Source organism: Hippocampus guttulatus, chromosome 7, assembly GCF_054856545.1.
Source record: "Hippocampus guttulatus isolate MCC_2025c chromosome 7, RoL_Hgut_1.0, whole genome shotgun sequence".
Taxonomy (NCBI): domain Eukaryota; kingdom Metazoa; phylum Chordata; class Actinopteri; order Syngnathiformes; family Syngnathidae; genus Hippocampus; species Hippocampus guttulatus.
Window position 1 is genome coordinate 8,544,207 of NC_141267.1, and position 13,204 is coordinate 8,557,410.

The 13,204-nt window shown below is 43.8% G+C and overlaps 1 protein-coding gene across 3 annotated transcripts in view; it reads right to left on the minus strand.

Annotated features, from left to right (window-relative positions):
- LOC147202158 (3',5'-cyclic-AMP phosphodiesterase 4C-like) overlaps positions 1 to 13,204 on the minus strand; it is a 91,988-nt gene that overhangs the window by 51,928 nt on the left and 26,856 nt on the right. The window lies entirely within an intron of this gene.

Sequence of the window (13,204 nt, forward strand, 5' to 3'; positions counted from 1 at the left end):
TCGCATCATCAATGCACGAGCCGCAAATGAGCCCATTTGCGTGGCTCAGTACAGGGCAGGAACTAACTGAGAGCCCCTCCACCCCCCTGTACTTTTGCTAATTTTTGACAAAATGTGAGTTATGTATTATATGTTGTATGACTATGGCATGTAACTGAATTGCTATCAGTTGTGTCATGCAAGTCTGTGTACTTCTCAGCGTTGTTCAAACGTAGAGAACATCACTTTCTGGTGGCTCGGTGGTCCAGTGATTAGCGCGTTGACCTCACAGTGCAGACGTACCGGGTTCAATCCCAGCTCCAGCCTCTCTGTATGGAGTTTGCATCTTCTCCCTGGGCCTGCGTGGGTTTTCTCCGGGTACTCCGGTTTCCTCCCACATTCCAAAAACATGCATGGCAGGCTGATTGAACACCTTAAGCATATTTCAATTTTGAGTTGTCAATAAAACTGACAATATGTTTTAGGAGCACGGGAGCAAGCTGGAGTGCATGGAGAGAAGTTGCACTAAATTCAATTGCAGGCAAATCCAGCATAGCTCCATCTAGTGGATGCATAACACAACCGCAGCCACTATTGTTGCTTCTATTCTATGTGCCTTATAGTACGGCGCGCCCTATATATGAAAACAGTTTTAAAATAGGCCATTCGTGGACGGTGCGCCTAAAACCCCAAAGCGCCTTAGAATGCGGAAAATAAGTCACCATTTCAGAGTAAGGAAGCCATTATCAAACCCATAATGTTGTTTTGCTGATGCCAGCGGATCAGCTACAGTCCAAAAGTATCTAGCCAGGTGAGAACCAAGCAATATTTTCCTTCAGTGTGTAAAATACTAACCTTGAAGCAAACCACAGTGATCACCTTTTCCACTGCTTCGACTGATTTCATACTTTGAGTGTGTTTGACAATGACTGTCTGAGACAGACTGTCACCTCGCCTCAGTCATACCATCTTTCATGGCACTCTACATCTAAATGTCATTCTGGCTCTGCTGCATCAACTTAGAACAACACAGAGCTTTTCAATCAACGACTTCTATACTTCAAAAATCACCGTGTGTGTATGTGTGTGTTCGGCAGCAAACTTTCCAAAAAAGGGAAGCATTTTGTTAAAAGTGGTGCAAATATTTTCCCTTGAAAGATGTTCGGAATGCTATATAATTATTCCTCCCCAAAGGAACTGTACTGTTGTTTGTCTGTCAAATGTCATCGGTAGTCCTACTCAGTGGGGGCCAAGTCATAGGTAACACCCAGTGGTGTATTTTGGTATAATTGTATCTTTTGCTGATGAACAATCAAACTATGAATCAAAAACCCTATTTTACAGCTACTGCTGAAATTTAATTAAATAGACTCTTTTCGAATGAAAAACAGACCGATATTCAAGACACGGGGGAATATTTCTGGTTTTGTTTTGGAAAACGCTCAGAAAACTGGTCATTACAGATCACACAGGACCAATTTTGTGATTCAGAATAACTGAATAATTTTAGCTGCGACAGCTCTCGTAACATCCGTAGATTTTCTATACTGAGAAACTTCTGCTATTCACCATTTATTTATTGATTTATTTTAATTTTATAAACAGTAAGTAATATGCTTTGTGCTGTGTGTTTCTCAGAACACTCTCTCTAAAATATCAGGGAAAAAAATCTTAAGAATGGTGAGGAGGGTCTTTGACATCCTTCAGTGTTGGCAGCATGACACTGAAGAGCTTCTATCAGTCTGTAGTGGCAAGTTCCATTTACAACGCCTGCTGAGAGAGCTGCATCCGTGCCAAGAATGCCAGTAGGACTATTTAAGCGAACACAAAACACTGCTAGTTAATCTGGAGACATTCCAGCCAGTGAGAGATGAGATCTCTGAACAAACCTTTGTGACCTAGTGGAGTTCTTTCGCCATAACTCACAAGGTTTAGCTTATGCATGTTTGTGTTTTGACGGTTTTCTTTTTCTTTTTGCCTCATGTCAACAAAGCTAATGTTGTCAAATTCAAAGAAGCATAGCACAATGACGTTCATCTTGTTTGCTTATTTGTTAAATTAGGTTTAAAGTTTCTTTTTCTTTTTCAGACAATAGTCTTTTTTTGGTGACAAGAAAAACTCTTACCTAGCTGACAGTTTCGGCTGTCACTTTAGCCTTCGTCGGAGCTGTCACTGCTTCCTTGTGATGCGTCTTAAGTATAGCCGACCAGGTCGGGAAACCTGACCCGGTCAAGGCTGCGCTCCAACACGTCACAAGGAAGCAGGTTGGTGGATAAATGAGCCAGTGCTACTATAATGCTAAAATATTAAGAAGTGTGCGTATTGTTGGTCTCCCAGGCTGGGTAATGAGTAATACTTAATAACTGAATGAAAAAAAACATAAAGCCTAAATATGCCACAGTGTCTGAAACACTGTCTACATTGAAACTGAGTCTTTTCATCATCCCAAGGGTGAAAAGTGTTGATAATTCATTCAACTAGAAGGTCACACTTCTGCTCCTTTTTAAGTTCAAAACTGACATTTGCAATTACGCTGGTTGTATGGTGAAAGGTCACACAGCATTTGATGAGTCCATTTTATTCCCACCTGCAATTTGTCAATTCCTTAAAAGTTGAAAACTGTGTAATTATCAGGTTTGATCTTTCTTGGTGCTATTTGGAATACACATAGTCACAAATATTTCAGGTGATACGTGGGTACAAGTTTGCAATTGCTGATTTTTCTTTTTTGTATATTTTGTTAGCCTTTAATACCCTGCAAGGTGACTTCAGAGAATTATTTGTATATAAATTATCATGTTTGAAAATAACTGCTGAAAATGTACAAAGACTGAAGTGTATTGAAACCGTATTGTTTAGATAAAGCATTAAACTGTGGTTCACCTTTTCGGTTTGGATTTTTTTTTGGGCATGACCAAAACACCGCCCAGTACTCGTCCCTCCCCAACTCTGAAAGAACTGTCCGCCTTCGTTTGATGACTGAGCAAATGTGATTTAGTCTCTTAAAATGACTTTGCCCATTTTACCACTATAGTGTGCAGTAAGCAAGCTAGCTATGCCTTCACCCGGAAAAATACATCTTCCCGAGATGGAACAAATGCCCAAGTGTTATGTATTATGTGACTTTCAGGTTAATGTAATATGTAAAAATGCAGAGCATTGTGGGTATTTACTGCACCTAGCGGGAAGTATGCGCTCATATGTCTGTCATGTAGTATGACAAACTGTTTAATGGACTGAATAGTGTGTGCCTTCTGTGTTTTTAAAAACGGTTACCGGTAACTTTGCCTGAAGTGTCTCAGTTATGTAGACCCTCAACCAACAAACACCAAGCAAGTTGGTGATGTTTTGGATAGTCTGCCGCCAGTCAATAGCTTCCGTAAACCTGTCAGCCCACGAGCTACCTGATGGCGACAGCACCTGTTGTTGCGACATTGAAAAGTCCGCAACGGCTCGGTGATGAGTTATATACCATCAAACGCAGGCTTTAAACCAGGGTGGTCCTCAAGAGCCGCTGCTTTCCATCCTTCCCTGCTGCAACACACCTCATTCAAATGATGAGGATCGTTCATGTGTCTTCAGAGCTTGCTCATGAGCTGATCATTTGAATGAGGTGTGTTTCAGCAGGGAGCAATGGAAAACAGGCAGGACAGTGGCCCTGATTTAAGTGTATATTTTTTCATGGCTTTAACATCCACAGCGTCTGAGAGCTGAGAGATTTTTAATAACAGTTATTTAACAATAGAGAACAATAGGGATTTTAAGTATATTTAAACAAATGTTGGAGACATTTATAAAAGCTAAACATTCATTCATTCATTTATTTTTTAATCCGCTTATCCTCACAAGGGTTGCGAGGGATGCTAAAGCCTATCCCACCCGTTTTCGGGCAGTAGTCGGGGACACCCTGAACCGGTTGCCAGCCAATCGCAGGGCACGCAGAGACGAACAACCATCCGCGCACACACACTCACACCTCGGGCCAATTTTGAGTGTTCAATCAGCCTGCCATGCATGTTTTTAGAATGTGGGAGGAAACCGGAGTACCCGGAGAAAACCCACACAGGCCCGGGGAGAGCATGCAAACTCCACGCTGTGAGGTCGACACGCTAACCATTGGACCAACGGGCCGCCCCCTAAAAGCTAAACAAGTGAGCAAATTAATACGATGCCCTAAGGAAAATGTTACTATGGTGGTACACACAACCGACTTTCCTGCAAGCCGCAAAGACAAAAGCATTCTAAAACTTCTGGCTGGATAGATGTGCACAATATTTATATCAATCTAAGAGCCATGCTGAAGATAATACAATAGAACATAATCTTAATCCATGATGAAGAAATGATATGCAAGTCTAGAATGGAGAATATAAACCTTCTCCACCGTGCTTTGGTTTGTTTCCGGTTATTAATGTATCACATGTTGTAAATAATCATAGTAAAATAAAGCTTTACGATGGCAGGAAAGCACTGACAGTTATACTGTTCTACAAATTGCTCTCTGTGCCATAAAAGGAAGATGTCATCTATTTTGCCCGTATGAGCCACAATGATGTGATGAGTCTCATTCCTGATGCCAAAAAATATATACTGCTCAAAAAAATAAAAGGAACACTTAAACAGCACAATGTCACACCGAGTTTCCCAATTTTATTTTTTTAAGCAGTTTATAATGCCAATAGATTTTCTATGGTTGTCTTGACTTATTATGTTAACTGTCAACCTAAATTGTGTTTTTGGTGATCATTTCAGGGAAGAAGCTTCTTTTGGTCATCCATGGTCGATTTCATTCACTGTGGCACCAGTTGTTAAGAAGGTTGAGTATTTCCACCACCATAATAAAATCCCTCCCATCACATCGCTTTAAAACCCATTCGAGAATAAATGCTACGGACAACTTTAAAAATGTAAATTCACAAAGCATTGATCAGCGTTGAAAGAGGTTTTCCTTTCACCCGGGAGTAATAAATAGGTTTGATTTATGTGACCTGTTCTAACTGGACTGAATTGGTTCTCGCTCTATACATGCCTATCACCTCGAAGGGCTATCTTCTGCGTGTGTGATATATCCCCAGAAGTGCTCCATCGGCAAGCAAGTGCTGTGCGGCTGACGAATGGCTCCGAATCTCTATTTGCCGTCGTGATTGATTTGTTCTCAGCAATTCATGTGGCGTCGCTGAAAAAACCCCATGTAGCACAGTTGAGTTTGCTGATATTTATCACTGTGACCATGTGATCAAAAGGGGTCATCAGCAGTGAGAGATTTTTGTGATTCCTCAAAATTTTCCGGCTCTTTTTTTAATTCTTCAAAAAAAAAAAAAAAAATCTGTGAAAGAAAATACAGAGTAACCCTTCAGTTCAATTTCAAGCTATGCTGTTGAGCAATGCCCGGTAGCAGAACATGTTAACTTGAGAATGAAGGACTGACTTATTTGGTCCATTCATATGTGATGCAGCATTTCTAGCCTGTAGTTGTCTATACAAAGTGGATAGATGGTTAAAATCAAGACACAACACCCGACTGACCAACCAGTAGTTTCACGAAACCCGGAGCCTTAGTCCTCTGCTTTGTTCTTTCAAGATTCAAGAAACATTTGTAAAGAAGTTGGACTTTGAGATTACAGCCAATTGCAATAGATGTACTGAATCTGGACCAATTTCTATTTAAATCTCTTGCATCGTAGACGTTACAAGGAATCCATCCCAACTGAACAACAATTTCAAAACATATTTTGACAGGTTTGCCTTTTCTGGATCTTAAACTTTTATATTGCTCACATTGGTATGATTAATATAATCAAGACCCACACTGCAACAGAGATTCTTTTTAATTTGCTACTGCGAGGAGAACGACAATGACAAAAGGGTTTTATGAGGGAGCAAATGGGCATCAGACCGCCATTAAACACCGCATCCAAAGTAAATTGAACAAACGGGTTGATCAAGCGAGCACACGGCGGTTTCCTAGAAACGACTAAATCCTTTCTGCTATGGGTGAATGATCTGGCATGGAAATGAGTAAACAATGTTAACTCTCCACTTTCAGGCAGAGTGACAAAGCTTCAATTTTTCTTTTCTTCGAAAAACATTCATGGCTAAAAGTCTTCTTTTCCTGTATATTAAGTATTTTACATTTTACGTAGTATTAGTCAATAATGTCATGGCACACTATTTGTCTTGAAACAGACGAAGGAAAATTGCTACAAATTAAGCATTCAAGTCATTGTATTGTTACTGTAAGATGAATGGGTGGTATTGTTAAGATAATATAAATTTCCGACCTAAACATGAAGTACAAAAATATATTGCATACTTACAAATCGGCAAAAATAATTGAATGTATTTCATGCTATCGTGTTTTGTTGAGAATAAATGCATAGGCATAGAAGACCATGGTTCCACAGAATAAAGTTGTTCAACAGAGCTTGTATCCAGATTGGGGTGCTGGAGTCTTCCAGCAGACTTTGTACAAGTGGGTACATCCTGCATTGGTCCCTTGACAATCACAGTTGAGACTCTAAGCACATTTATATAAGGCAGCGTGCTTACGAAACACTGTCTCTCAATATAATTTGTCTTTCTCGTGAGGAGGGAGATGTGATATTCTTCGGACTGCATTCTGAGACTTCAAGCTCCTATTTCCTGAAATGTTTGACAACAGATTATGTAAAATCTCTATCGGAGTCGTGTTTAATGTCAACCAAGGTCAGCAAAACAACAGGATCAGTTATAGAGATAAGCGATATGGCGTGGAAAACATCCACAACTTTGTGCAAGCAGAAGCGCATTTTTGATGAACATGCACGGTAAGCAGTGCAGTACATGACAGATGGACATCTTACTTTTTGGTCATTGGATAATTCTGGACATACCGACCTCTCAGACATCTTCGACTGACTCCTTTTTGTTTTTTTACATTGAAAGAACCACACAAACTGAAATGGGGAGATAACATTTTTGGCCTACGCGGTGAATATAGGCAGTGTTATAAACAGAATATGTGAACATCCGTATACTACCAGCTATATAGTTGTTGCGTTCAGGAAACTTGGAGCTGCGACTAGCAGCCCATACTGTATTTTTACCTTTCGTATCGTGAAACTTCTTTCACAACAAGAGGCAATATATTCCTGTTGAGCCGTCTCGTAACTTGAAAATTTCATATGAAGAGGCGTTCGTAAGTAGAGGTACCACTGTATCTCTGTGTCAAATTCATAATCTTGAATTCACTGGCAAGTTACACATTTACTGAATTTTTCGGAATGCAATTCCGTATTTTATCATAGGTTGCCTGGTCCTGACAAAAATTGTACCCTTGGCCACAGTGGTGTGTGTGTGTGTGTGGGTGGGTGTATTTTCCAGTGGTTAGCGCGTCGACCTCACAGTGCAGAGGTACGGGTTCAATTCCAGTTCCAGCCTCCCTGTGTGGAGTTTGCATGTTCTCCCCGGGCCTGCGTGGGTTTTCTCTGGGTACTCCGGTTTCCTCCCACATTCCAAAAAACATGCATGGCAGGCTCATTGGACACTCCAAATTGTCCCTAGGTGTGAGTGTGAGCGCGGATGGTTGTTCGTCTCTGTGTGCCCTGCATTTAGCTGGCAACCAGTTCGGGGTGTCCCCCGCCTACTGCCTGAAGACGGCTGGGATAGGCTCCAGCACCTCCCACGACCCTTGTGTGGATAAAGCGGAGTCCCTGGCGGCGCATTGTGTTACTGATTGTAGCCTTTGTTACTGTGGTCCCAGCTCTCTGTAGGTCATTCACTAGGTCCCCTCGTGTGGTTCTGGCATTTTTGCTCACCGTTCTTGTTATCATTTTGACGCCCCGCGGTGAGATCTTGCATGGAGTCCCAGATCGAGGGAGATTATCATTGGTCTTGTATGTCTTCCATTTTCTAATAATTGCTCCCACAGTTGATTTATTTACACCAATTTTGTCTCTGGTGTCCTTCGACAGCTCTTTGGTCTTGGCCATAGTGGAGTTTGGAGTGTGACTGACTGAGGTTGTAGACAGGTGTCTTTTACACCAATAATGAATTAAAACAGGCATCATTAATACAGGGAAGGAGTGGAGTCTCATTAGAAGAAGTTAGACCTCTTTGACAGCCAGAAATCTTGCTTCTTTGTAGCTGACTAAATACTTATTTTCCCTCTAATTTGCAAATAAATTCTTTAAAAATCAAACAATGTAATTTTCTGAGTTTTTTTCCCACATTCTGTCTCTCATGGTTGAGCTTTACCCATGTTGACAATTACAGGCCTCTCTAATCTTTTCAAGTAGGAGAACTTGCGCAATTGGTGGTTGACTAAATACTTATTTGCCCCACTGTATATATCCTGCCTTTACACCCTGAGGTGATAATGCAATCCTGTTAAATTGTAGTACATGTTGTTCTGTATTCCTGAAAAAAAGATGGCAACCACCTTATCTTTTAGAGTTTGACAGCAGTGTTTTTTTTTCTCTCCAAAATGATTCCCGTTTTCATTATGATGTGATAAATTAGCCATGTATGATCGTAGTTAGAACTTTGTTGCAAAGTTTTTCCTCCGTCTGTTGCTATCTCTAGCATGGCAGCGCCACCATAGAAGTGAAAACGTTTAATGCTACGATTTAATTACCCGTCGGGGGATTAACAAAACAGTTTCTCTGTGTGGGAAATGGGCCGCAGCATCACTTGTTGACAGCAAATGTCATTGAGAGCTCCGCTAAGGCGACTGTCATAGCCCATCAACTTTGCAGCAGCCAGTCACACAATTTTAATTGAAGCCTTTTGTCTCTCGTGTCAAGCTGAACAAAAGCTACTGCACAGAAATACTGTTCCAGGGTAATGCGATGTAGGATGTGTGATAATGTGAGATATTCATTTAAAATGTGCTGTTATTCAAGCCTCTCATTTGTGAGGAGAAAATGATTGCGCACAAAAGATTCAAGCTCCTTTTTAAGGCGTTTTCAGTTCAATGTATTGTTTCACCAGTCGGACTCTCAGCAAGATCAATGTAAATAACAAAAATCTCTCCTTTAAAAGATGACAAAATGCATTTGCTCCGTGCTTTAAGCAGTGTATTGAGCACAACCTCATTTCTTGTGTAAGGTTGTTGTCGCACTTCAAAATTGAAAGATACAAGGAAACCCAGAGCTAGAACAACAGATGTCATCCCCCTCGCTCGTCGCCCTTGTGTAGAAAGTAGTGAGGAATGAACCACAGTGGAAAACAAACAAGCAAAGCAGCACTTCCATCACTGTGAATGATGAGGTGCAAAAGGCAGTTTGTTCCCTGGTAGCTAAGCCATCAATCACACAACTGCATCTTCTCTGTGAGCACGAAATATTAAACAGGGGAAAGCAATTGTTCGAAACTTCTCATCAATTACACTGCAAATTGTAAGCATAGATGGTTGTGTGTCCCTCAACATATTTTTGACACCGATTAAAAAAAACAAGTGTTCACTTTGTGTTTTTGAGTTCATGAGTTATTTTTTTTAATACATACATACATACATACACACACACACACACATGCACACACATTTATATAATTCTGAAAACCAAAGCTGAAAAATCTCAAATCACGACAAAACACATTTGTTTCACTCCCTGTGCACAAAATAAATGCAAAATTCTGAAGCACTAAAGTTTCAGTTTGCAGCACACATATAAATCTTATTTACTGAATGATTGTTGATATTTATTTTAATTCTTTCACTTTATTCACCTTTTTCCACTACTGCTGGTTGTGAATATGCAGTACAATAGGAGACTGTGAAATTGTTGTATTTTAATACAGTTTGCTTTAATTGACTTTCAAACAACTTATTTTATGTGAGTTTTGATATTTGATTGCAATCCCCCCCCCCCAAAAAAAGAAGGTAAAGTATACCTCAATTTCTTTCTTTCCATATTTTTGAATGAGTTTTGGCATCATCTACTCTAAGTACGACCAGTCATTTGGGATGACTTTGAATCATCTTATGCAGTGCGGCAAAATCTGACAAATATGTAAAATCTGGGTGGGTGGGTTGCATAGTACACCGTGACTAAATGGCACGCAAAAAATATGGACCCCTTGACATTATGCTGTTTGGGGCCCCCAAAGGACTGGGAGAACCCTCAAATGCGAGCATCAGAATGGGAGAAAGATAGTCTTCCTCGAACAAGGTCACTCAACTTGTGTTTGAGCCCACTTGACATCTTCAGTCCATCACATATTGGTCTTAAGTGTGAGTGCTCTGATGCATAAGATAAGAGGCAAGCCTTGGCCCAGTATGATTGATCTTGCATGCGCGTCATAGACCTATACAATACACACAATTATTGTAATTAGATAATTAGTTATTAAAAATAATCAACAACTAACCGAACAGAAATAAATAAAGTAAACGGAAAAAATACAAAATGTCAAAGTCCACTGCACACATGCGCATGACATGATACGCAAAAGCACAAGTACACACATGCATACACACTAATGCCCACTGGAGTGAGACATGAAGCCTTGGATATTAATGAATCCATGAATGAACACTGAAAGTAATAATCAACGTCTCCCACAAGTATTTGATGGCCATTGTGGTCAGTGATGCAGAATATTGTCAGGCAATGATGTCATTAATCAGTCAAAGCATAGTGAACCCCTTGGCACCAGAAAAATTAGGCGCTTATATATTTAAACACAGCATCGAGACAGTTTGCCACCAACTGAGGATCTACTGTAGTCTGGTAAGCCTCTTGTAATTGATACAGACTAGGGATGGGTACCAAGCTTTGGGACCAAAGTGACCCAAGGGCGGAATTATTAAAAACTACAGTATCAATAAGTCCTCTCCGTGAGCCGTCACCTTACCGTGGTGGAGGGGTTTGTGTGTCCCAATGATCCTAGGAGCTAAGTTGTCTGGGGCTTTATGCCCCTGGCAGGGTCACCCATGGCAAACAGGTTCTAGGTGAGGGACCAGACAAAGCACGGCTCCAAGACCCCTTATGATGAGTAAAATTAAAGGATCTCAGTTTCCCTTGCCCGGACGCGGGTCACCGGGGCCCCCCTCTGGAGCCAGGCCTGGAGGTGGGGCTCGTTGGCGAGCGCCTGGTGGCCGGGCCTACACCCATGGGGCCCGGCCGGGCTCAGCCCGAAGAGGCAACGTGGGTCCCCCTTCTCATGGTCTCACCACCCGTGGGAGGGGTCAAAGGGGTCGGGTGCAATGCGAGCTGGGCGGCAGCCAAAGGCGGGGACCCTGGCGGTCCGATCCTCGGCTACAGAAGCTAGCTCTTGGGACATGGAATGTCACCTCTCTGGCAGGGAAGGAGCCCGAGCTGGTGTGTGAGGTAGAGAAGTTCCGACTGGATATAGTCGGACTTGCCTCCACACACAGCCTGGGTTCTGGTACTAGTTCTCTCGAGAGGGGTTGGACTCTCTTCCACTCTGGAGTTGCTCATGGTGAGAGGCGCAGAGCAGGTGTGGGCATACTCATTGCCCCCCGGCTCAGTGCCTGTACATTGGGGTTCACACCGGTAGACGAGAGGGTTGCTTCCCTCCGCCTTCGGGTGGGGGGACGGGTCCTGACTGTTGTTTGTGCATATGCACCAAACGGCAGCTCAGCATACCCACCCTTTTTGGAGTCCTTGGAGGGTGTGCTGGAGAGTACTCCTGCTGGGGACTCCCTTGTTCTGCTGGGGGACTTCAATGCTCACGTGGGCAATGACAGTGAGACCTGGAGGGGCGTGATTGGGAGGAACGGCCCCCCCGATCAGAACTCGAGTGGTGTTTTGTTATTGGACTTCTGTGCTCGCCACGGATTGTCCATAACGAACACCTTGTTCAAACATAAGGGTGTCCATATGTGCACTTGGCACCAGGACACCCTGGGCCGTAGTTCGATGATCGACCTTGTGGTTGTATCATCGGATTTGCGGCCGCATGTTTTGGACACTCGGGTGAAGAGAGGGGCGGAGCTGTCAACTGATCACCACCTGGTGGTGAGTAGGCTCCGATGGTGGGGGAAGATGCCGGTCCGTCCTGGCAGACCCAAACGTATTGTGAGGGTTTGTTGGGAGCGTCTGGCGGAATCCCCTGTCAGAAGGAGTTTCAACTCCCACCTCCGACAGAGCTTTTCCCATGTTCCGGGGGAGACGGGGGACATTGAGTCCGAGTGGACCATGTTCCGTGCCTCTATTGTTGAGGCGGCCAATCTGAGTTGTGGCCGTAAGGTGGTTGGTGCCTGTCGTGGCGGCAACCCTCGTACTCGCTGGTGGACACCAGCAGTAAGGGATGCCGTCAAGCTGAAGAAGGAGTCCTATCGAGCCTTTATGGCCTGTGGGACCCCAGAGGCAGCTGACGGGTATCGACTGGCCAAGCGGAACGCAGCTTCGGTGGTCGCCGAGGCAAAAACCCGAGCGTGGGAAGAGTTCGGTGAGGCCATGGAAGCCGACTTCCGGACGGCTTCGAGGAAATTCTGGTCCACCATCCGACGTCTCAGGAGGGGGAAGCAGTGCACCACTAACACTGTGTACAGTGGGGATGGGGCACTGCTGACTTCGAGTCGGGACGTTGTGAACCGGTGGGCAGAGTACTTCGAAGACCTCCTCAACCCCACCAACACGTCTTCCTTGGAGGAAGCAGAGTCTGAGGACCCTGAGGTGGGCTCTCCTATCTCTGTGGTTGAAGTCACCGATGTGGTTAAAAAGCTCCTCGGTGGCAGGGCCCCAGGGGTGGATGAGATCCGCCCGGAGTTCCTCAAGGCTCTGGATGTTGTGGGGCTGTCCTGGTTGACACGCCTCTGCAACATCGCGTGGTCAACGGGGAGAGTGCCTCTGGATTGGCAGACCGGGGTGGTAGTCCCTCTTTTTAAAAGGGGGGACCGGAGGGTGTGTTCCAACTACAGAGGGATCACACTCCTCAGCCTCCCTGGTAAGGTCTATTCAGGGGTGCTGGAGAGGAGGGTCCGTCAGGAAGTCGAGCCTCAGATTGAGGAGGAGCAGTGTGGTTTTCGTCCCGGCCGTGGAACAGTGGACCAGCTCTACACCCTTAGCAGGGTCCTCGAGGGTATGTGGGAATTCGCCCAACCAGTCTACATGTGTTTTGTGGACTTGGAGAAGGCGTTTGACCGTGTCCCTCGGGGAGTTCTGTGGGGGGTGCTTCGTGGGTATGGGGTACCGAACCCCCTGATACGGGCTATTCGGTCACTATACCACCGATGTCAGAGTTTGGTTCGCATTGCCGGCAGTAAGTCGGAATCGTT